This window comes from Notamacropus eugenii, chromosome 2 (assembly GCF_028372415.1).
Source record: "Notamacropus eugenii isolate mMacEug1 chromosome 2, mMacEug1.pri_v2, whole genome shotgun sequence".
Classification (NCBI taxonomy): Eukaryota; Metazoa; Chordata; class Mammalia; order Diprotodontia; family Macropodidae; genus Notamacropus; species Notamacropus eugenii.
Genome location: NC_092873.1, coordinates 294,973,709 through 294,997,864, shown reverse-complemented (window position 1 = coordinate 294,997,864; position 24,156 = coordinate 294,973,709). Strand labels below are relative to the sequence as shown.

Sequence of the window (24,156 nt, the reverse complement as noted above, 5' to 3'; positions counted from 1 at the left end):
GAAGAGCCTAAAGAGATTAAAGACTTTGGATCTCTCTTCTCTCCCTCTTTCTTGTCAGCTACTGGCCTGCCCCTCCTACAGGTTCAGGGCATTCAGAAATGAGGAAAGAGTCCCATACCAAAGGACTTTGGGGATCAGGTTACACGTATATTAGATTTAATAAGATAGTAACAAAATTATCCTGTTTGTGTCCTATTACAATTCTTTTTGTTTTCTTCTAGCTTCCATGGAAGAAGGAGTAGGAGAGGAGAGGATTTGAGCCAATTGAAAAAAATCATACAGGTTATTTGGAGGAGGTTGTTTTTTGTGAAGCAGTTCAGAGGTTGAATTTGAAAAGAAGAAACTTAGCAAAATTTGGGACATATGAGGAAAATTTGAAGAGTAATCTCTAAGCCCACATACTGGTTCAGACTCTAACACACTAGGAGAAGCAGGATCAAGGAACATTATGGAGGATATAAAAGGATAAAGGGGGATTAGGAGAAGAATCTGAAAAGGTAGTTTCTAAAAGGATAAGGAGTAAGTAGTTGGCAACACAAGATTAAGTAAGAAAAGGTAAATGGAACAATTAGAGAGTAAAGTAAATTGATCAAATAGTTTGGAGAGTAGAACAAACTACAGAAACTAACCAGAGATTAGTTTTAGACAGAAGGAGATGTAAAAGTGGATGTGGTTGTGGACTTGTTGAAATAAAAGAAAGGAATCTAAGTGTGGTTTTCAAGTTATTAAGAAGTGATAATTGACTGTAAAAAGTTTTAATTTGGTGCTTAGGGTTGCAGTCTGAACACCCTACAAGAGTTTAGAAGTAAGAAACAAGGCTGAAAATCTCAACTATTATGAAGAGTAAGGGAAATTTGTCGTGACTTGCCTGGAGCGTGTGATGTTTATATTTCTGCCACAGCTGAGTGACTATTACCTGTGTTCCAAGTAAAGTTTTGTTTTGTTTTTTTTCCATTGGGAGGAAAAGGTGACAGACTCAAAAAAACCTCCCCACACTCTAGGTTATTTGGGAGAATGAAAGGGTTCCTAAAGGAAACAGACATATGGCTTCCATGAGGCAGGAGGGAAGAGGAACCTGAGGTAGAAAAGGGGAGAGAATTTTTTTCCATTATGATGGAGAATAGAAGAGTGACACAAGAGAGGAAGGAAAAAAAAGGGAGACCTGTACAATTGGAGTTTAACAACACATTTGAGGATTTTTCCTTAAGAGAGAAGAGAGACTGATATTCGGAGGAGGAGGAGGTGTTTGTCTTTCCAGGAATGATATAGTAGAGCCACAGAAACTATCAAGTGACAGATCATCCACTATGAGGCACAGAAAGAAGAGTAGTCATTGGGGATGCCCTACACAGAGGAAGAAGTCCACTTAATAACATGAGTCTGTTGCTTTCCTGGGGACATCTGTTTAAGACATGACAGAGAACCTCCCAAGACTTATTAAAATGGACTACAATTACCCAGTTCTGGCAATTCACAAGGACACAAATGGCACTTCCAGAAGGAAGCTAAAAAGTATTGTCAGTGTTATCAAGTCCTAGGCAAGAAACTGAAGACCACTGGGCCACAAGTTGTGTTTCCTTGCTGTTACTCATTGAAGGAAAGAGATGAAAAAATGAAAATTAATTTGAGAAGTGAAGAGCTGCCCGTGGGATTTGCATTGTTGGCTCATGTCTTACAATACAGGGCTGAAAGATTCCTGGTCAGAGGCAGCAAAAGATGATAAGTATATTTGCTAGGTGTCTTGCAAATTTATTCAAAAGGACTAGAAATGATGGTGGAGAAAGCAAATGGATATGTAAGTAGATGCTTAGTTAATGCTTATTTACTTGGTTCTGATTCTCATTTAACAGTGAGAAATTAGTTGTTAGGGTAAAAAAATGGGATCCATGGGCTGCGGCAGTGGGAGGGTAATCAGCACTACATTTCATAGTTTGTAATAAACAAGGAAGGGACTATAATTGGGTCTATAATGCAAAGAGGAAAGGGACTCATATGTATGAGAATATTAATAGCAGCTTTTTCTGTGGTGGCAAAGAATTGGAAATTTGAGCAAATGTCCATCAGTTGGGGAACAGCTAAAGCAAGTATGTTAAATGATTACAATTGAATACTATTATTCTATAAGAAATGATGAAGGGGATGGTTTCAGAAAAACCTGGGGAGATTGATGCAAAGTAAAATGAGAAGAACCAAGAGAACAATATACACAGTAACAGCAATATTGTAATTCTAATCACCTGTGATATTCTTAGCACCTCTGATTAATAAAATGATCCATGACAATTCCAAAGGTCTCATGATGAAAAATTCTATCCACCTTTATAGGGAATCGATGGATTCTGAATACAGATTGGAGCATATTTTCCTTCCTTCCTTCCTTCTTTCCTTCCTTCCTTCTTTTCTTCCCTCTCTCCTTCCCTCCTTTCTTTCCTTCTTCCTTTCCTTCTTTCTTTTTCTTTCTTTCTCTCTCCCTTTCTTTCTTTCTACAGAGCTCATGTGGAAATATTTTGCATGACTTCATATATATAATTGTTATCTTCTTGTCTTCTCAATTGAATGGGGGAGGGAATAGAGGGAGGTAAAGAATTTGGAACTGAAAACAAAACAAAAAAAAGGAAAGGAAATCTTGGCATTGTCTAACAGATTTCAGTGAGTTCAGATGAAAAATAGGTAGGATTCTATGGAACAAAGTGTCTGAGAAGTCAGTCCAGGAAGTATGGGAGGTACTCAGGAATGAAATTCTGATGACAGAAAAGGAAAAAATTTAAATGAGGAGTAAAAACAGAGACTGATGTAGATAGACAGGGTACTTGCTAACCAATTCAGATTTTAAAAATAAATGTTCAGAAGATGAAAGCAAAACCAAATTACAGAGAATGAACAGACAAGTATGGCTGTTGTTATTCAATCATTTTTCAGTCGTGTCTGACTCTTCATGGCTCCATTCAGGATTTTCCTGGCAAAAATACTGGAGAAGAAGGAGAAGAAGGAGATGAAGGAAGAGGAAGAGGAGGAGAGAATGACAGACACAGAGAGACATAAAGACAGAAACAGTGACAGACAGAGACAGAGAGGAGACAGACACGGAGAGATTTGGGGAGAATAAAAGAGGAGTGAAGAAGGAATAAGGCCTTTTCTTCGAATAAATGGGATAATGATAGCTGATAACAGAGAGAAGGTTGAGCTGCCCAATTATTTTCTATTTCTTCCAAGAACAATAAATTTTATGCTGGAAATGACAGAATAAAAGCAACCAGAAGAGAGTTGATACTTGACAAATAAAAAGATTGTAAGAAAGTACTTAACTTGCCTTGATGAATTCAGGTCACCTGATCCAAACGAATTATTTCCTTGGATTCTGAAAAAAACTGACAGTTCTGTCTTGAGTCACTATCAATAAGTCACTATCAGGAATATTTGAAAAATCATGGAAAACAAGAGAGGTACCACAAGATTTAAGAAGATAAAATATCTCTATTTTTTAAAAATAAGCTGTTTGTCATCTATAGGCCAGTACATCTGTTTTTGTTATCTGGGAAAATTCAAATACAGATTAAAGAAAGTTAGAAAACTTCTAGAAATGGAACATATAATTACAAAAATCCAGCAATTCTTCATCAAAAACATATCATGCCAGACTACCCTCATTTTCTTTTGTGATAGTTACTAATTCAGTATATGAGTGAAATTAAATTTTTTTTACAAAGAATCTCATTCTCATGGAGAAGATGGAGATTTTTGAATTAAACAATAAAATAATCATAAGAATTCAGAGTTGGTGGAATGGTCAGATTAGAAGAATAGCTGTTTTGTTTCAGAATCAGCATGGCATGAAGTCTCTAGAAGAGAACCTCAGAAATCCAAGCTTGGTCCTGGGCTGTTAAATACTTTTTATCAATAATTTAGATAAAATCATAGATGTTATGCTCATCAAATTCGCAGGTGATTCAAAACTTCAAGGACTAGCTAACATACTGGATGACAGTAGAGATCCAAAAAGATTCTGACAGGCTAGAGCACTGGGCTTAAGCTAATAAGATGAAATTCAATAAGGATAAATGTAAAGCCTTGTACTTGTAGAGAAAAAAAATCAATCTCACAAGTATAAGATGGGGAACAATCATTCAGAAAAAGTCTTGGGGTTTTAATGGACTAAAACGAATCATCAACATGATGTGGCAGCCAAAAAAAAGCTAATTAGACTCGGGTTGCCTTAAGATAGACGTTGCTTTTAGAAATGGGGAGCTCTTTATGCCGCCTTCATCAGACCTCAACTAGAGTACTGATGCCTAGGACCAGAAATAGTTAATCAGGGGGAAAAATCTTTGCAACAAATTTCCCTGAAGGATTAACGAATCGATAAGCATTTATTAAACTCCTACTGTATGCCACACACCATACTAAGGCACCTTGATAAAATGGAAAATGTCCAGAGTAGGACAACCAGCATAGTGAAGGTCCTTGAGTCCATGATGCATGAAGATCAGTTGAAGGAACTGAACATATTTGACCTTGTGAAAAGGAGACTAATGGAAGACATGTTAGATGCATTCAAAGTACGTGAAGCTAGTTATGTGCAGATGGATTGGACTTAGAGGGCCTCATAGAACAATGGGTAGAAGCTGTGAAAAAGGCAAATCAAGACTTGAAATGAGGAAAAATTCGACAATGGGCACTGCGCAAATTTAGAACAGGCTGCCGAGAAGTGTTGGGTTCTTTCTTTCTGACGGTCTTCAAACAGCAGTTGAATGACCACTTGATTGTTATGTTATGGTGGAGGTTCCTTTGGTGTATGGGTTGGACTAGATGGACAATAAAGGCCCTTCCAGCTCTCAAATTCTATACTTTTGAAAAATTTTAATTGAGGCCCTTTTATTTCTTGAATTTTTTTCCATTTCTATTACTTTCCATTAATAGAAACCCTCCTTTTAAACAAATAAGTATAATAAAGCTAAATAAATCATATATTGGTCATGCCTGAATGTATATTACATGTCTCATTCTGCACCTCTGCTCTATTACCTCCCTGCCAAGAAGTGGTCACTATGGTTTACCACCAGCCTTTTGAAGTCAAGATTGGTTACTGCTTTGATCATAGTCCTGAAGTATCTCAGTGTTGTTTTCCTTTGCATTTTCTACCATCATGTCAACTGTTTCAATATCATGTCAAATGAGATAATATTTGTGCCTGGCACATGGCAGGGGCTTAATAAATGCTTGTTCTTTTCCCTCTATCCCTAATTCTTATTTTCCTGTTTCTGTTCATTTAAATTTGCATCAATTTATGCAAATCTCCCCAAATTTCTACCTTCTTCATTTACATTCTTCAACAATTCTTATAGCCAAATAATATTCTTTTATACTCATATACTGTATTTTGTTCAGTTATTCCCCCAATTAATGGGCACTCATTCTTTCCCACAGTTCTTTGCTACAACAAAAAATATTACTATAAATATTTTTGTATATGTACATTAGAAAAACCTCTTTGGGGCATCGATCTAGTACAGTATTGCTGGGCTAAAAGATATACACAGTTACATGATTTTGGGGGTATAGTTCCAAATTGTTTTCCAGAGTACATAGATCAATTCACAACTTCACTACCAATGTGTTAGTATGCTTGTTCTCCTATAGTCCCTTCAAGAACTACCATTTTCCTCTTCCGTCATCTTTGTCAATATGATTGGTATGAGATACAATCTCAGACTTGTTTTAATAGCATTTCTCTATTAGCTATTATTTTTTAATATGACTGCTGACATTTTCATTTCTTCATTTGAGAACTGCTTGTTCATATTTTTTGATCATTTATTTATAGGGAAATGACTGTTTTCCTTATGTATTTGTGTCAATCTACTTTATAGGTTAGATAATATATATTTATCAAGTATTAGAATGTAAGTTCCTTGAGGGAAGTTATCTATTTCACTTTTTGTCTTTGTATCTTCAGTGCCTAGTACAGCACTAGGAGGTTAATAAATGCTTATGATTAGTTGATCCTTCAGAGAAATCTACTGCAAAAATATTTCCCCCTAATTAACTATATCCCATCTAATATTTAACTGCATTATTGTGCAAAAGTCTTTCATTTTTATGGAATTGGAATCATCTATTTTATCTTCTAGGATTAGTTCTATCCCTTGTTTAGTCCTCACTAGGGGAGAAAGTCACATGCCCACAGCAAACCTCAAGTCAAGACTTAACAGTCTTATGAAGCTTTGTCAGGATTATTTAATGACTGATAATCAAACCAGAAATGTTATAAGATTAGATTGCGTTAAGTACGCTCAGTTGGCAGTTTAATCTAAATAATTGATATTCACAATCAGAGCACAATAGATTTCCTCCAAGGGCATCACTGTAAGGAATTTGCAGAATAATTTTATTCATCTCTCTTCTCTTCCACCCCAAAGGAGCATTAGTCTTCCATTTTCTCAATCTTCTTTGGAAACATCACAACAGATAATACAATTGTCTTGTTGCAAAGAAAAAAACCCACTAGTTTCTTTGGTCCTCTTTCAGCAGAAAGAGTGTCCCTGTCCCAGAAGGTAGGAAGGTGCCTGCAAAACTTCTCTTTGCAGTCAGTAAAATGTTCATTCTTTTTGGTCCAGAGATTCCTCAGCTAGGCATACATCCTGAAAAAGTCAGTGAACAAAGAAAGATCTCACATTCACTAAAATATTTATAGCAGCACATTTTGTGGAAGCAAAGAATTAGAAAAAAACTTAGAAGCCCATTGATTGAGAATTGAGAGGTATAGTGGATAGGATATGGGATGTGGAGGCAAGAAGACCCAAGTTCAAATCCTAAGACATTTACTAGCCATATGACCATAGACAATTAATATCTTTCTGCCTTTTTGTGTCATTTGTAAAATGGGAGAGATTCAATGACCTCTAAGTTTCCTTCCAGCTATAAATTTGTGGTCCCATGATTGGGAAAGGATTAAAAATTGTGGTATGTGACTGTAATGAAATATCACTGTGCTATAAGAAATGATGAATGCAGGAAAGCATTAAAGGATATACTGCATGAACTGATGCACAGTGAAATAAGCAGAACCTGGGAAACAATATACACAATGTGTATGGAATGAACAAGAGGGCAATCTAAACTGAATGTTACTAAATTATCATATCCAAATGGACCCAAAGAGCGTATGTGATACCTCTTCCCACTTCTTTTCAAAGGTGGGGGACAATGGTTGTGTAACACTTCACACAAGTCAGGATTGTTTAGAGACTGGTTAGCTGTGAAGAATTTTTTTCTTTTCTCTTTTTAAAGATTCTTTATTATAAGGTATTGTTCTGTGTGAGAGGTCAAGGGAGAAATATAGTGGGAAATGTATAGATGATAAGAAAACAAAAGAAATCAATAAAATGTAGGATTTTTCTAAAAACCCTCTTTTTGCTTCCACTGTCTCTTGGCTCTCTCACTTCCTCTCCTGTCTTAGTTCCCTTGGTGTCTCTTCTCCTTTCACCCTTTCCTTTTATTTTCTATTCTCTCCTTTCTCTAGTTACCCATCCTTTTTCTATCTTCTCTCCCTCTGCCCCTGCTCTTGTTTTCTCTTTCCCTGTCCTCTTTTCCCTCTATAGTCTTCACCAATATTCTCTTACTTACTTGGCAAAGTACTATGCGGGGATAAAAATTATCCAGCCTGCAATAAGAGAAACTAAAGCAGATCTCTGAGCCAATGGCACTTTATTAAAGGGTCCACGGTCACCTCTAATGAAGTAGACCTCAGGTCTTCCAGATGATCTGAGATGCCCTCTCCTTCCTGGGCCCTATTTTTATAGGGTTCTATATATAAACATTCAGGAGCAGCTATATCAGATACAGAATAATTTAATTGGCTGCATATGATACATAAACTAAAATAAGCAAAACAATATATCAGCAGTCATGAGTTGGGCAAGACAGAACATCTTTCTGCTAACTAGGTAATCATAAGGTGGTCATAAGATGCATGAAGCATAGGGCATCTCCACTGACTAGGTGGTCATAAGATAGTCATAAGATGGTCACCTGGACAAGACAGGATGGTCTGGAGGTACAAAAATAATTTGAGGGGACTTTTTATGTAGTTAAATTACCTCTGCTACACTGGGCTTGGTCACCATGACAAGGAAAAACAAGAGTGGAGGGTCTCTAGCCAGCTTCCCATTATTACACAAGTGATCTTACCATCCACAGCTCCCAGCTTCCAGACCAAATATACAAAACTTAAAATCGTATCAAACTGATTGATACTGATTGGAATAGAGTAGAGGGTCTTCAGTGAATCAACTTCCTCAACTAGGGTGAGTGTAGGCTAAATTAAGAACTAGGTGATCTTTGGTTCCAAGATCATTTCCTCCCTTGTCCTTTCATTATTACTCATTTGTTTTGTACTATCACAAAACTTGTGAGGGAGCATGGTATTATTATGGAATTGGTAGAGAGGGCCAGACCTAGGATCAAGTTTTGCCTCTGATGTAGTCTCTATTATCATGGGTAAATTATTTAACCTCTCAGTGTAATGGACAACTCTGTTTATAAGTCACAAAGGAAGTGCTAACCTGAATTGACAGAATGAGTTTCTTCTTCACTCAGTTTCCATTACTAATAAACTCACAGATCCAGTGTCTGTTATAGAATTCAAAAACCAAAAGGAACCTTTGAAACTATCTATTTTACTGTATTTTACTGTAAAAACTATTTTACAGATGAAAAAAGACTCAGAGAGGTAATATAATTTGCCCAGCTTGCTTGCTAGTAGCAGAGCCAGGAACTTCAGAGTAAAATGCATGCGAAGAGAAAAACAGCCCATAACACATCATTTCCCTCCAGTACAGGCCTCTTTAATTTATCCTAAGACAGGCTGCTAGAGGAAACAGAATAATACATTTGCCCTTTATTCTTTATAAGCAAAAAAGAGAAAAGAAATAAACTGTTACAGATCTCTGTAGGAAAAAAATAATTGTGCACATCAAGTATAATATTATAAGCTTAAGATAAGTCCTAGACAAAAAAGTTTACTCCCACATCCATCTCTTCAAAAATTTTTATATAGAATATTCATCCAGTCAAAATTGATATGGCCTCTCCCTTGATGTCATATGGGTTTTTCCAAGAAAACATCTGGACTGCATGCTGTCTTGGAATATCCTCAGAAGGCTCTGTCAATGATTAGATGTCAGGATAAAACCCCTGAGAGTCCAGAGTCCTTTCAAATAGCAGGGGAAAGGGGAATAGGGTGAGGAAACTATTCACAGTTCAATTTCTTTCCCTGTGGCTTGTGGTCTCCTCCTCCTTCTCTGCCTCCTCAGAAACCACTCCAACCTCCAGTTTTCTTGGCACCTACCCCCAAAACCCCCATGACCTCCTCTATCTTTTCTACCACCTTTTCCACCACTAAATCCTCTTTAACTATCATCACAGACTCCAAAGCCACCTTCTGATTCAGGCTTGGCCCAATCCAGTCTTTTTGTTTCCACCAATCTCCCCATTTTCTTTGGCATTAGCATCTTCTTTCATAATGGTGCTTGCAAAATTGAACTCTTTTGATGACCCAGCTTTCCTGTCTGTGACCATTCTTGCACCAACAGTCATTAAAATGACTCAAAGTTTCTTTTGTGCATACAGGTCTTTAATGAAATTTTGTATAATTGGATCCATGAATTGTTATTTTCTAACTTTTAACTGCAACCTAATTGTTCTACCCTCAGTTTCCATTTGGGTACAAAAATTCAACCTTCTTTTGTACCTTCAGCAGAGGAACATTTACCTCATTCATAACTGCACTGCACCTCACTTGTTAGAAAAGGTAGCCTTCTCAAACACTTCCTGTAGGCTTTTTATCAGCAATACTGTAGGTGAGGTTATTCAGTGCAAATGTCTTTGAGTTTCCTCTTGAATTTTCTTGCGCTTAGTTTTTTCTTCTGCTATGAAATCCAGAATAATAGCCCAATCCCAATCCCTCGTCCTTGTTTCTCTTCCAAGGCTTTGACAATTTCTAGTACTGTCTTAAATTCCACGTAGGCAAATCTTTGGAGTATTCCATTCTTAGTAAGGATTAATTTAACATCAGTAGCATGATCAAGTACTTTCTTTAGTTCATTCTGAGTAATTTTTAAGGTAGGTTCTGGATTAAGAGAGTCCACACATTCTGATCTTTCATACCTTTCTCGTTTTCTTTACTTTCGTCCAGTTTAATTTCAGAGCCAAAGACATTTGAGCCACTGAATTCCAAAGCTTTTTCCAGGATTTCAGCAGATTCAAATTCTATATAGCCAAACTTTCTCCTAGTGCCAATTCAGACACTCATAACTGCGAGACCATTGTTGCAAAAATAGTCAAGTTACTAGTTCTTACTTCAAAAGAGCTTCTATTGAAATTTAAGTTTCAGTGAAAAGATAAAAGCTATAGGTTTGATTTCTAATTTCTGGATTTTTTTTAATCTTCAGAGGCTTACTGTTTATCCATTTCCTTTTTCTTCTTTTGAAATGACTTTTTGATGAGCACTCCCTCTTCCTTATCTTTCTCCCCTTCATTTTCATCTTTAAAAGCTTTTATAGGGACAACTTTCACAGGAATTTTCTTCCCTTTGACAGGCATGGCAAATATAGCTTCACCTTCAGAATCATCCTCATAGTTTTCATTTTCCTTATCCTTCTCATTCTCAAAGCTTTGTTTCATTGGAGTTGTCTCCATTTTTGTTTCTTTGGACAGCTCAGATTCTTCATATTCCCCATCTTTATTGCCATCCTCTTATTCAGGTTCATGGTCATCTTTCTTAGAATTTTTCTAATTTTTCTTAACAAGGGATTGCTGTTTTATCCAAGTTGACTTCCTTCTTGCCTGTTGTTATGACTGCTTTGACTAGGGCAGCCACTTTTTTTGACAAGGCAATCTGCTGCCATCTTCCTAAGGGTCACAACTGCTTTCCTGGCAGGTGTGACAATGGTGGTCTTTTTAACTGGTAGTACATTTCCTGGAGTAGTCACAATCTTCTTACCCTTACCCTCTTCTAGGAGAATATAATCTGTTCTCTGTTATCATTTCCTTCATCTTCTGATATGTCGTCCTCATTTTCTTTCATCTCCTTTAGAGAAAGAGCCATTTTCCTTGGATCACCTTGATTTTTTTGTAGCCTTCTTTAGCTACACCTTGGTGGTAATGTGTGACTACAGGGTGGAGGGTGTGGATCTGTCAGCAGGGGCCTAGGCAACATAAATGCTAAGTGGCAACTGAGAGCAGTAGTAACATCCTGTCCATGAATACCTCTTATCTGTCAGCAAACAAGAAAAAAAAATCCTATAATTTTTTAAAAAATTCCACTGAACATTAAAAAAATAAAAATAAAATAAAAAAATAAAATAAAAAAATAAAAAAAAAAAAAAAAAAAAAATAAAAAAATAAAAAAAAGAAGAAAAAAAAAAAAAAAAAAAAAAAAAAAAAAAAAAATTCCACTGAATAGTGGAGCAATTTGAGAGTGGTGACACATGATTATAATCTCTGTTGCTTCAGAGGCTAAAATTGGTGAATTGGTTGAGCTCAGGAGTTCTAATCTACAGTGGGAAAAGCTGATAGGGTGTTCATACTAAGTCTAGTGCTTGGTAAGTGTCTAGAGGTAGGGGTCACCTGGCTGCCTAAAGAAGGTTGAACCAGTCCAGCATGGAAATGGAGCAAGTTAACAATAATGGGATTAATTCCATAAATGTCCAGTGACCTTCCAAGCATAGGTAAGGTAAAAAGATCCAGTCTCAAAAAATAAATTTTAAAAAATGGCATATTAAAAAAAACTATTCCCTTCAAAAATTCATACTTCTGTTTATGTAAATACTCTCCCTAACAATCTCAAATGCAAAACTTCTGTAATTTAGTATATGGATTTTAATGGTTACCGTGACCAGAAAAAATTAGCATCCTCTGGCCAGCTAGTAATGAGTCTCCAAAAATTTAATTAGGCTCAAGTTGAGCCGCTAGACCTTAGACATCATCGGATCACATAGGAAGGCTTTCCAGCTTGGTAGGAGTCTATATTCCATTGGCCAAGCTTTTTGAAGCTGACCTTCCCTCCATCTCCTGACTCCAGGCATTTTCACTGGCTATTCTCCATGCTTGAAATGCTCTCTCCTCATCTCTGCCTCCTGGATTCCCTGGCTTTCTTCAAGTCAAAGCTAACATCCCACCTTCTATAGGAGGCTTTTCCTGAATTATCCTTAATTCTAGAGCCTCCCCTCTGTTAATTATTTCTGATTTATCCTGCAAATATCTTGCTCATAACTGTTTGCATTTGTCTTCTTCATTAGACTGTGACTTCCTTAAGAGGTCTAGTTTTTTGTCTTTTTTTTGTGTTCCCAATGTTTAGCACAGAGTCTGACACATAGTAGACACTTAATAAATGTTTGTTGATTGACATATCACAATAAATGCTTTAGAGCCCAGGGCATTATTATCTAAGGCTCTGGAGGAGGGTGGGAAAAAGAAAAATGTTACAATGACATTAACAAGAATATCCAACAAGTCAACTACTGTGTGAAAAATAGAGCATTAAAAACAGTGGTGATCGGTAGCAAGTTGTGGAAAGGGACTGATTTTCTCAAACAATGATGAATCATTCCTGTAGAAGTCAGAGTGGTATGGTGGAAATGGCACTAGATTCAGAGTCAAATAACTTAGGCCAAAGTTCATGATCTGCCAGCTGTGTGATCCTTAAGTCACTTGACATCCTCAGGTCTTAGTTGGACTAGATGGTCTCTAAGATCCCTCGCAGCCCCCAAATTTATGACACTGAGCAAGACTATCCCAGTAGCTTTCATGATGCGTGTACCACTCACGGAAATGATAAACTGAAGTAGAATTTTCCTCTTTATTCTGGTCTCCTACCTAATGAAGTTTTATTTATTTGTTTATTTGTGCTGCTTTTCTGTTAAAACGGAAAAGAAATTCACAAATGCTATCTATGTGTTAGAAAATGTGTAGCCCTTCAACCAGCAGTTTCAGGTGAACTTAGTTCTGTTTTGGAACAAAACAAGAAGGAACAACTCTTATTATTCTGATGTGATACCTTTACTTTGCACCTGTTCTACCATTCAGGGGTGGGGAACCTTCAGCATCAAGGCCACATGTGGTCCTTCAGGTCCTCAAGTGTAGTCCTTTGACTGAATCCAAAACTTGAGGACCTAGAGAGCCACATGTGGCCTCGAGTTTGCAGGTTCCCCACCCCATAACTATGGAGCTGGTGGAGGAGGGAACAGTTAAGTATAACTGCTGATAAGAAAAGCCTAAGGAGGAATGTGACCAGCTTCCCTATTGGAAAGAGGCATTAAGGTCTCAAGGTTGGAGAAATGTCAGAGGAAATAACAGTTGGCTCTCCTTGCCTGAGTCTGTAATGGAGTCCACTCTGCCAGCCTAGGAGTGATAAGCTAGGTAGGCATGGTAGGATGCAGTCATAGGTTCCTTCCAGCAACGTAAAGCCAAATAGAAAAGTACTGGATCACAAGTCCATGACCATGTTTTGAAGAGGGAACTGAGTCTAGTTATGTTTAAATAAACTAAAGTCCATATTTCCTAGAGCTCCTGGGCTCAGAGCATCCCCTGAATCATTTGGGCCTGTCTGGGTCTTAGAGACGCTTGCACCTGAATCATAGACATCTTATAATGTACTTCTTGTTACAGTTTTGTCCCTGTGGTATGTTCTTTCCATTCCTGTGGGGAAATGACTCCAGTATGCCAAGTCCACACCAGAAAGGCTCAGTGAAATGTAGCAAGTTCAGGAAAAAGCTGGGGTTTTGCAATAGGATTGGGAACACAAGAACTATTCAAATTTGGCAAAATAACATTGATTATATCCCTCTAGACCCAGAATGGGGCCACTAGGTGGTACAGTGGATAGAGCACCAGGTTTGGAGTCAGGAAGACCTGAGTTCAAATCCTAGCTATGCAACCCTTGGCAAATGACTTAATTCTGCTTGCCTCAGTTTCCTCATATGTAAAGTGAGCTGGAGAAGGAAACTGTAGACCACTCTAGTATCTTTGTCAAGAAAACCTGAAATGGGTTCATGAAAAGTCAGACATGATTGAACAACAAAAACAGAATACATTTTTGTAGCCCTTAGCTTTGCATTATATTGTCTTGTTTTATCATCACAACAAGTTTGTAAAAGCATAAAGTTTAAGCAGAAGATAACTAGTGGGCTAGCCTTAGGAAGAAAAGGAGAGACTGGATATGAGAGACACAGTGCAATGAGTATTGATAGGACTGAGCAGTGAGGAGAGAAAAGGAAAGATGACTTTGAAGTCAGGAGTTTAGGTGACTTGGAAGATAATAAGCACTATCGACAAAAGAACAGAAGTTGGAATTAGTAGCAAGTTTGGGATTGTTTTGGTGATGAAGGAGATGATTTTAGTTTTGAATATGCTGAGTTTGAGGTGCCAATGGAACATCCAGGTGGAGATGTCTAGGAGGCAATTTGTATGATTAGAGAGCTCAGGGAGAATTTAAAGTTGGATATGTAGGCCATAGGATTATAGCTTTAGAACTGGAGGGGACCCTAGACATTATCTACTCCAACCTTCATTTTTCCTAGGTGAGTAAACTGAAGCCCAGAGAAGTTAAGATATCTGCCCAGAATGTTACAGGGAATCAATGGCAAAATTGGGATTTAAACCCAAGTCCTCTAACTTTGAATTCAATGTGTTTTTCATTGTACCATTTTCTCTCTATTCGGAAGCCACTTGATTAAGCACATAGTTGAAGCCATAAAAATGACTGAGTTTGCCAAGAGAGAATAAAATAAAATTCAGAGCTTGGTAGATACCCCCATTTAGGGAGCAAGAAAAGATAATATATCAAAAAGTTAGGAGTATCAAATGCTCCAGGAACGTCAAGGAGGATGATGACTGAGAAAAGGCCACTGGATTTATTCACTGGGGATCAAAGAAAACAATGAAGTAGGATTAAAGAGAGTAAAGGGAATGAAAATATTTTTTGAAATTGCTTACTTTCCTTAGGCATTGTTGGATTTAAGCTACAGCAGCTGGGGTTTGGCTTTGTTGTTAATTTTTTTTGTCTAACACACTGCCTGTGGGTTTGTTTGCCTCATCAGACAAAGGAGCAAAGTGAGGCAGGTCAGAGTGATAAACCAAGAAAAAAAAATTGTAGAAGGCTCAGTGAAGACTGTTTACTTTAGCAACATGACAACTTGAAAGGAGATTACTGAATAGCTAGTTAAAAGAATATGATGTCTGAACACTATCTTATATTGCCCAAAGAGAGGCAACATGTCTGGGACAATGGAGGTTATAGTTTCCCTATCCTTGGCATTGTCAACTAACATCTGGAACACTGAAGATGACATCTTATCATTAACTTGTAATGTCTTAAGAAAGCTATCAGAGCTAGAAATATGGAGGTGATAGTTACCCCCTACTCCTTCTGCCCTGGCCCAAATCAGTCCTGTGTATACTACACTGGGCACTGGCATCTTCCACTGCACTTGCCTCTGCATGTAAATAATTAACTGATATGACCCCCAGATAACTCATGACTGATCAATTGTTTTGTATGAGACAAAATCAACAATCAGAAAAAAATGAAAAATTGAGAAAATGTGCATGAAACATAGGTCAGGGAACTTCTTTCTAAAACATTTGAGTTTTTCATAATTTGAAAAGTTGGAGAAAGAAATAGGAGGTTCTAAGCAAGGTAGAGAGAACATCAATAATTTTATGAACAATTCTGATAAGATTTTAAATATGTGATGAATCCAAATAGATGAGTCATATGACCTGGGACTTTGTATCCTAAACTAATGGAGTCATAGCCAAGGCCAGATGACTAAGAGCACTAGCATCTCAGTGAAGCTTCAATTTGAGGCAAAGAGCAAAAAAGCGGTATAGACCAAGAGACAGTCCATACCTTCCGAGTCACCAGTAGGAAGATAAATTTGTGTGGTCCCAGAAGAATTAGCCCTTGTCATATACCTACAATGGGAAGTAAAACTCTCACATAGCCAAACCTTGCCTCATAGTGCCACCTATTGGTTACATTATAATCAGAGTATCTAAAAGGAGGGAGTACCTCAGTAGGTAGAGGACTCTCTTCCACTGAATGTTTTCAAGAAAAGGCTGGATGATTACTTCTCTGATATATTCAGGAAGCACGTGGACCATCCTCATCAGAAAGTTAACCCAGATCTGAGATGCTTTATAAGTAAAACATCTATACTCAAAGCCATAGATAACTAACTCTTAGTAATGTATTTATTTTTATCATGGAATTATAGACTATATCAGTTCCAAAACCAAGCCAAAACAACCCACTATTTAATTAAATTTAATCAGACAGCATAACAAACTAAGTAACAAGGAAAAGGTTCTATCCATATAGTAAGCATTCATAAACATAGGTGTAAACTTTCTACTGACTATCATTCCACAATAAAGGCACACATTCAGAAAACACATAGAAACAAGACATAACCCATTGAAGTCATTCATGTCAGGCATAAGTAGACAAAGTGCTTTGAAACTTATCGTGTATTTTCCTCACATCCCCCCTTTCAAATCTCATTATCTCCCCTTTACAAGTGAAGAAAGTGGCTTCAGAGAGATTAAGCAACCTGTCCAAAGTCATATAATTATTATGAAAGCAGAGGCAAGATTTAAATTCAGACCTTGAAACTCCAATTTCAGATTTCTTTCCACTACACTATGGCCACTTTGCTAAGAGTAGTGATAGGAAAAGATTGCCTCACAGGAACATATGGAAAGTGGAGGAGTGGTTGGAGGACAAAAATTAGTGTCAGTCCTACTCTAGTTACTTACTAGGTGTGTAAACCCTGTGCTAATTAATTAACCTCAGTCTCAGTATCCTCATATGAAGAAAGAGAATAATAATAGCACTTATCTCACAGGGTTGTTGTCAGGATCAAATGAGATAGCATATCTAATGATAAACCTTAAAGTGCAATATAAATATTAATTAGAATTCTTGTTATTATAATAACAATTTCCTCCCCCAATAGTGAAAGGTACAAATTGACACAATAGGTCAAAGAGGGTAAAAGAGGTGTACCAGAGCAAAGGAAAAAGCATTAAATGTCAGTGGGTAAGCAGAAGGAGAATAAATAAAGAAGGACTCAGAGTGGAATATCAAATAGCGAAGGTGTGGAAGAGAACTGGAGCAAATGAGGTTGTTGTTTCTCCTTTGGTCCATTAACATCACAAGTGATGTCTTGAATTGTACATGAATTGGATTTAAATGAGACAGAGTTACATAAAGTTGTCAACCTCACTCTCTCCTCCAGAGTCATCAAAGTCCAGTGCCAAGACAAAAGTCAAGATGACTGGCGATGGCCCAAGATGCAGTGGATGACCTTGGCATCTTTGATGTCTGACCAAACTCTAAGCACTCCATAGCACGTGCTTCAACTGCCTTCATGGTTTTTGGAACAAATTATTCTCAATCACCTATTCCACTGGAGAAAGTCTTCACAAGCCTGGGGATAGACATTCCTCTAACTCACTGATGTGTTTGAGATTTGTCAGTTACCCAAGTCAACTTTGTCAGTTGCCAAGACAGTTTACCAGGGTATAACTACTGTGCATGCTACAACTTCTTGGAGACACAGCTGAAAACTGGGTGAAGGTGGATACCAAAGGAGCAGCCCTGAAAAGGGCTCAGCAAGCCCTCATGCCAGAGGTGCTAGTCCTCCTGAACACCCCATACCCCAAGAAAATGATAAAAAAGACAATGGAGAACCTCCCCATTGTCTGAAACTGTAATAGATTTTAGTGAATGGGAAAAGAGAGGTGCTAGATAGCAGACCACGCAGCACGTGAATCACTAAGCATCCAAGTGGAATAATGGCCTGGAGTTAAAACAAAGAATAAGGAAGAGTGGAAAAGGGGGAAACTAGGAAGAAAGAAACTGAAGAAACTGTGTTGTAATTAAGACTTATTTACTCCAGATCTTTTACATCTAGGACCTTATTATAATACGGCTTATTATTATGTGAATTCTAACATAACACAGGTCTGAATGCCTACCTGGCATATGTTAGACACTGAATATTTGTTGACTGATTGACAAAACATAAAAATTAAACATGGAAAGGATCTATCATATGGTTAGCATCTAAGTCGGAGCTGCTTGGTCAGCACTGTCTATGGTACATCACAGAATCACCATTTTGGAGTTGAAAGGGATCTCAAATGTCATTTAGGCCAGTGGCATCAAACTCAAACAATAAGGGATCCCTACAAAACCACAGATCGATACCATCTGTGTTTTATTGAATTTTTATTTATTTTGCTAAATATTTCCCAAATACATTTTAATTTGGTTCCTTTGTTTGATATCTATGATTAAGGCCAATCCATAACTGACCAAGTATCCCTTCTATATATACCCAAATGACCATCTAGTCACTTCTTGGTTTCATTTTGTTTGTTTTGCCTATTTTTCCCAGGTCAGAAGTGTAGGGGCCACTGACAGATTGATCCCTGCCGTGATTAACATGGGAGGTTTGACTCACTCCATTTCTGTTTCCAACCTGGGCTGGTTTGCTCTTCATTTAGCAGACTGGTAATCCTCTCACTCTCAGAGCTCACCATGTTAGTGCCAGATATAGTACAGATACTGCCTTGGCTTTAAGCCTACTACAGCTCAGAACTCCCAAGCTCAAGAGATCCGCTAGCCTCAGCCTCCTCAGCAGCAACACCTTGCCTGAAGGCTGTTTGGCTTTGACATAAGCAGGTTGATGTAGAAGAAAAAACACTGAACAGAGTCAGAAGATCCAGACTTAAGGTCCGCCTCTGCCATCCACTTGGTGTGTGACTTTAGACGAATCTCTCAACCCCTCTAAACCTGTTTCATTTTCTGTAAAATAGGAATTATGAAACAATCTACCTTTTTTAAAGTTTCTCTGAAGATCAAATGTCATTATGTACCTAAACACTCTGTGGGTTGTATAAGTATTATTCTAATGTAAAGTGTATAGGTTTCTAGGCTTAGAGTTAGATGGTAATGAGGTTTTATAAAAAGAAGAACCTATAACTCATGAACTGTGCTTCTGTTAAAATTCTTCTTGCTAAGGATTTTTCTTTTTCTTTTCTTTTTTTTAAAGGTAATAGCTTGTGCCTTGTGTGGGACTATTAGTACTGGGTTTCTAGCATAACATGAAAGATTCATGAATTTCAGATATGCTAGTGAAAAGAATATTTCATGAGGATATTTGAAATACAAGTAAATTTTCCATTTACTATTACTAAGCATTACTATCAAAATGGATTCTTTTACCCAAATAATGAGATTTGGGGATAGAGCAAAAATGCAATTTGTGAATTTACAATGTTTTCTGCTTATAATCAAACCTACCTGACAATTTGACAATTTGATCTTTAGCTATGACATGTAAACACACATGTTTATATTCAAATGGTTATATTCTAGCCATGTTTCCAGAGGAAAAAAGCAATCATGCTGTTTAAATTGTTCCTATTGAATTTCCAAAGCCCTTGTGTTGAACAACCTAGGTGTTATTTCAAACACAACGTGTTGAGATTTGAAGTAAATCTCTGCTTTTCGGAGAATGATAGATATTTAAGAAGGTGTGGAGAGAATGCTGAATTCAATCCAAAACCTCTTTAAGTACATTTTAAAATAAATCATTTTGCAATTGAATTCAGTATTGTTTTTATCAGGTTCTCAAGTACAAGGAGTAAAAGTTGGCAAGTCTTACAAGACTCAGACTTGGCCAAAACGTCCTTCATTTCATTCAAGCTGCTTTAATACTAACTAGAAAGTCTGTTGCCTTCTCCACTTTGGAATCTATTTAAATAAAGTTCTGGCTGGAGTTGTAGAACAAGGAGAGATTTGTGACCAAGTTCACACTGTACTTATGGGGTCCAAGAGCTATAGACTTGAACCAACAGCAAAATAGTGTCCTCTTCCTCTCATTATCAGCTGCAGTAGTCAGATGAGGATTCCACATGTATGCAACGTCACGCTGAGCATTCTCCAGCCAAAGCTAAACACGTTCCATCTATCAAGAAGCATTCATTAAGTACAAAGCATTGCATCAGGTACTAGGGACACAAAAATTAAAGGGCCACTTCCCTCACTGACTCTGCCTTCTACTAGGGGAAATAACACATACACATAAAATGTATACAAAATGTATACACAATAAAAGTAAGGTAATTTGGTGGGAGAAGAAGCTAGTAGCTGGGGGTGCCTCATCTACTAGGCAATAACTGAGTTGAAATTTGAAGGAAACAAGAGATTGCAAGACGTGAATGTGAGGAGAAATGGAACAGTACTTGGAGTCTAGAATTAAAATCCTACCTCAGATTCTTACTAGCTGTATAATCTTGGGCAAATCACTTAACCTCTGTGTGCCTCAGTTTCTTCATTTACCAAATGGGGATAATAACATCTACCTTACAAGGTCGTTATGAGAATAAAATGAGAGGCCATATATGCCTACCGAGCATATATGTAAGATATAATGCTTTTTGGAAATCTTAAAGCACTATATAGGCGGTGGTCATTATCACACAGGATGTGAGAGATAATCTGTGCAAAAACACGAAGACGGGAGATGGGAGGCTGCATGTGAGAAAATACAAGTAACCCAACAAGGATCACAGGGCGTATGAAAGTGGGTAGTAAGTCATAAGTCTGGAAAAGCAAACTAGAACCAGATTGTGAAAAGCTTTAAATGCTAACCAAAGGAGTCTGCATTCTCTCTTTGCAGCAATAGAAGGCTATTTGAGTTTTTTGAGGAGTGCATGGTCAGATTAGTGCCTCATTTTGGCAGAGTACAGATGGGTGAGGGAAAAAGACTAGAACCATGGAGATGAGGAAAAAATGATGCTTACTCCTGAGGAGTTTCTGACATCATTCAAATATCACCAGTAGGGCACAGGATTTTTTTGTCCTAGGATGGGCATCAGAAAGATGTTGGGAATAGTCATTAATCTGGGTTATCAGATTCATGGTTTTGTCCAAAGCTCTGTAGGACCCTACTGGGGGTGGGGCAGGATTATACGAGAAAGAAAGGATACACTAGAAGAAAGAGTAAAAATTTGGGGTGGAGGAAAGGAGGGAGAGAAGTCCAGGGCAAGGAAATCTTTATTCCAGGTTAGAATAAGAAGCCTGTTATCCCTATGTACTAACTGTCCTCTAACTCTAGATGGTGCTGTGCAGTCACCAAGTTAGACGATAACCAATTGACTCAACCACTTGACAGAGAAGAAGGAATTGGCAAGCTTCTCAGCCAGAGAACCCTTCCCTTTCAAATATTCATTTACAACATTTTACCTCTATTTCCATCCCTCTTGACCATTGTCATTTCTTTGCTCACTTTATAAGATCTTTTGCTTTTCTACACAAATCCCCTCTCCCTAACATCTGCCAACCTCTGCCCCCTTTCTTCCAGAATATCACTGCTATTCCACATCCCCCTCCCACTGAGTAAACCTCAAAAGCAGAAGACCTTGTGTATCCCACAGTACAGAATCTACTCCTTTACTCTAGGGTGAAGAAACTGAAAGTGTTCCCCTGGGGTAGAAATTTAGAAGACATTGATACACTATCCCAGGGTAAGTTTGCTACTCTACCCAAGTCACCCTCCTCTTCCTACAGCTTCTGGGTACTGTTTCAAGGGGGCTCTTCTTCTCTTTTCAGTAACTTAGAAAACGAGTAGTATCCCCAGGGTAAGCTTCTTCCTCACCTCAGATTGCACCCTATACAACCCTGTTTTCCTTTCCCAGACCCTGCCTCTTAACCCAGGTGGAAAAATTGCTAGTTACAGTTCTGCCAACTGGCCTTTCTTGTTATACTAAACACTACTAGCATCATTTTGGTTGAATACATTAAATCAGTCAGCCAGGCAACCAGCGCAAAGCCATCCACTCAATCAGCACTTTTTATTGAATGCAGAATGAGTGTGTGTCACAGGTGGTTTCCACATTAGCAAGATTCAATATTGTGACTCAGTATTTTCCCAGAGGAAACAAGGTGAGTATTACTCCTATTGGTCAGTCCAGTCACACAGCGGAGAGTGAGTAAACCTCATGAGACACCTGGGGAACCACATGGACCCAATGTGTTTGTTTCTTCTCTGCAACCCTGGTCAAAGAGTGGAGAGAGGGCTGAGCCTCCAACACAAACTGAAACCCTTTTCAGCCCTTTCATCTTGACAGTGAAGAGTTTGGCTCGTCATTTCAGAACTGTATTGCCTGAAGTCCTACATGAAAGGTTCAGCTCAAAGATCCTAGAAATAGGCTAAAAAATTATTGTTGAAGTCTGAAAAACTCCAAAGGGAGGTAGCTCCATTTCACAATGTAGTTATGGAAGCAGTAGTAGCGTCTGAAAAGGGAACAGGAGCCCTTGAAAGCCATTTTATTGTCTTGATCACTTTGAAATGTATATGCATGGGAAGAAGAAGATTGAAAAGGAGAAGGGGGAGGACAGAGTGGAAAGACCAAAGGGACAAAGAGAAGGAAGGAAATGGGGGGAAATGAAGGAGAAAAGGGGAAAATAGAAGAATATCTTTAAAAAGAGAAAATAGATAACTGTTTGGCCTGACATTTTTATGTCTTTCCTTTTTTCTTACAATTTTCTCATTACTCTTCATCTGTCTTTCTATTCTCCCTTCTCCTCTTTAAGTTTTATCAATCAATCACTTAACATGAATTTATTAAGTGCCTACTGTGTCCCAGGAACACCACTAGGAACTATATATAAGTATGAGGAATGGAACACTCTGTACCTTAAAGAGAGGAAATTCACTCTATTGAGGGAGATAAAAAGTACATATATAAATATATATACAAAATAAATGCAAAGAGAATAAATAAAAACTAATACACGTAATTAGTGGGGGGAAGGGCAGTAGGAATTGGGGGGAATCAAGGAGGGCTTCATACATGGGATGATAATAAACAGTTTATTTTAAACTTAGGACAAAATAATGGTCCCTTTGTTGCATGTGTTTCCCTCCTCTACTGCTTTAGGGAAATTATATTAAATGAAAAGTTAAGAATACCATCACAATTGCTCCAAATTCCCAGTTAGGAAAATTCCTAATCCTAACATTTACAGGAGGTGGGGTGAAGAGGGTGAGAGGGAGGGAAGGAGAGAGAAAGAGACAGAGACAGAGACAGAGATAGAGACAGAGTGACAGAGAGAGAGAGAGAGAGAGGCAGGCAGGCAGATAGAGACAGAGACAGAGAGAGACAGAAAGAGAGAGAGAAAGACAGAGACAGAGAGAGAAGGAGAAAGACAGAGAGAGAGAAAGACAGAGAGAGACAGACAGAGAGAGACAGAGAAAGAGCAAAACAGAGAGAGAGGAGGAAGGAAAGAGAGGAAGAGGAAAACAAGAAAAAGAAAGGAAGGAAAGAGGGAAGGAAGAAAGGAAAGAAAAAAGGAAAGAAGGAAAAACAGACAAAATTATATAAAATTATATTTTAATTGCATAGCATCACTAATATATCCACTGTGCTTCAAAATTCTTCTGGACAAGTTTCATTAATGAGTGATTTTGTCTTCTGTCAGGAAAATATGAACAACCTCAATTATATTGGGCAACATAATTTGTTATTCAAAGTGCTAAATAGAAGGGTCCAGAGAAATGACCCTTTAGAAGTCCTATTTGTAACTGTCAGGATTTTATCAATGGTCTTGACTTTACAGAGAGGAGCAAATGAGGACAAAATACTCACATGCAATATCTCTCATCTGTGGGACTGCAATGAACATCAAACTCCCTGTGTAAGTTAGACATTCTTGAAGAACAGCAGGCCCTCCGAATCCTGTGGGGTTGGGTGAGGAGGACTGGCTAAGTAAGCAGTTAAATCTCAATGTCAGAAATGTTGCAATCTCAAGTGAGATTTTATCATCAGAAATGTGAGATTAGGGAAAACAAAATTTGTCAGAGGAAGTATTTATAAACTTGGCAAAGCTTCAATGACTCCTATGAGGGAATGTCCCAGGTGGGAAAGGATCTACAGTGACAGCTGACCTCTGACTCTTCAGAGTCCGAATTGTCACTTCTGTAAAATTTCCTCCTTTGAGGTTCATTCCAAATGTCTTTTATCACCCTCTCCAGATCCTAGTTTCAATTGTCAGCCAACTCCCCAACTCATTCTTCTTCCTTT

At 37.9% G+C, this 24,156-nt stretch overlaps 1 long non-coding RNA gene across 1 annotated transcript in view; it reads right to left on the bottom strand.

Moving 5' to 3' along the window:
- Positions 1 to 6,216: 6,216 nt before the first annotated feature.
- The window catches only part of LOC140527487 (uncharacterized), a 39,368-nt gene continuing 21,428 nt past the window's right edge, over positions 6,217 to 24,156 (bottom strand). The window contains exon 2 of the long non-coding RNA XR_011974811.1: positions 6,217 to 6,638. This is a non-coding gene — a long non-coding RNA (uncharacterized lncRNA). The remainder of the gene's footprint in view (positions 6,639 to 24,156) is intronic.